The sequence below is a fragment of the Triticum urartu genome, chromosome 3A (assembly GCF_056163025.1).
Source record: "Triticum urartu cultivar PI428250 chromosome 3A, HENAU_Tu73, whole genome shotgun sequence".
In the NCBI taxonomy this organism is placed as follows: domain Eukaryota; kingdom Viridiplantae; phylum Streptophyta; class Magnoliopsida; order Poales; family Poaceae; genus Triticum; species Triticum urartu.
The window spans coordinates 400318574-400320405 of record NC_141875.1 but is presented as its reverse complement, the minus strand read 5'-3'; positions in this window follow the sequence as shown (position 1 = coordinate 400320405).

Genomic DNA, 1832 nt, shown 5'->3' with positions numbered 1-1832 from the left:
GTATCTTCACCCCGCCCAGTAGAGCAAAGATTTGCTCCTCAACCTACTGAACCTATTGAAAATGAAACTCCTTTTGAATTCCCTTCGGGTATGATGGAAAAACTGCTAGCTAAACCTTTTACAGGAGATGGAACAAAGCATCCTGATGAGCACTTAATATATGTGGATGAAGTTTGTGGATTATTTAAGCTTGCAGGTATACCCGATGATGTTGCTAAGAAGAAGGTATTCCCTTTATCTTTGAAGGGAGACACATTGATATGGTATAGGCTATGTGATGATATGAGATCATGGAACTATAAAAGATTGAAGTTGGAATTTCATCAAAAGTATTACCCTATGCATCTTGTTCATCGTGATCGCAATTATATATATAATTTCTGGCCTCGCGAAGGAGAAAGCATCGCTCAAGCTTGGGGGAGGCTTAAATCAATGTTATATTCATGCCCCAATCATGAGCTCTTGAGAGAAATAATTATGCAAAGTTTTTATGCTCGGCTTTCTGAAAACAATCGCACCATGCTCGATACTTCTTGTGCTGGCTCTTTTATGATGAAGACTATTGAATTCAGATGGAATTTATTGGATAGAATTAAATGCAGCTCTGAAGATTGGGACCTCGATGAAGGTAAGGAGTCAGGTATGACACCTAAGTTTGATTGTGTTAAATCTTTTATGGATACCGATATTTTCCGTAAGTTTAGCACTAAATATGGACTTGACTCTGAGATAGTAGCTTCTTTCTGTGAATCTTTTGCTACTTATGTTGATCTCCCTACAGAGAAGTGGTTTAAATATCATCCTCCCATAGAAGTAAAAGTAGCTGCACCTATTAAAGTTGAAGAAACGACTGTCACTTATAATGATCCTATTGTTCCTACTCTTATGTTGAGAAACCACCTTTCCCTGTTAGAATAAAGGATAATGCTAAAGCTTCAACTGTTGTTCGTAAAAGCAATATTAGAACTTATACACCTCCTGAGCAAGTTAAAGTAGAACCTAATATTGCTATTGTTAAAGATCTCTTGTCTAATAATATTGATGGGCATGTTATTCAGTTCGAAGGTGAAACTGCTAGAATTGCTAAACCTTGTGATAAAGATAAACATAGACATGTGGTAGGCGTGCCTGTTATTTCTGTTAAAATAGGAGATCATTGTTATCATGGCTTATGTGATATGGGTGCTAGTGCTAGTGTTATACCTTATGGCTTGTATAAATAAATCAAGCATGAAATTGCTCCCGCTGAGTTAGAAGATTTTGATGTCAGAATTAAACTTGCCAATAGAGATACTATTTCAGCGATGGGAATTGTTAGAGATGTTGAAGTCTTGTGTGGGAAAACTAAATATCCTGCTGATTTTCTTGTTCTTACTTCTCCGCAAGATAGCTTTTGTCCCATTATATTTGGTAGACCCTTCTTGAACACTGTTAATGCTAGGATAGATTGCAAAAATAATGTTGTTACTATTGGCTTGGATGATATAGTTCATGAGTTTAATTTCTCTAAATTTAGTAAACAATATCGTGAGGAAGAATTACCTAGTAAGGATGAGATTATTGGTCTTGCTTCTATTGCCGTACCTCCTAGTGATCCTTTAGAACACTATTGGCTAGACCATGAAAATGATATGTTCATGAATGAAAGAAGGGAAATAGATGAAGTATTCTTTAAACAGGAACCTATTCTGCAACACAACTTGCCTGTTGAAATTTTAGGGGATCCTCTTCCACCCAAGGGTGATCCTGTGTTTGAGCTTAAACCATTGCCTAATAATCTTAAATATGCTTATCTTGATGAAAAGAAGATATATCATGTTATTATTAGTGCT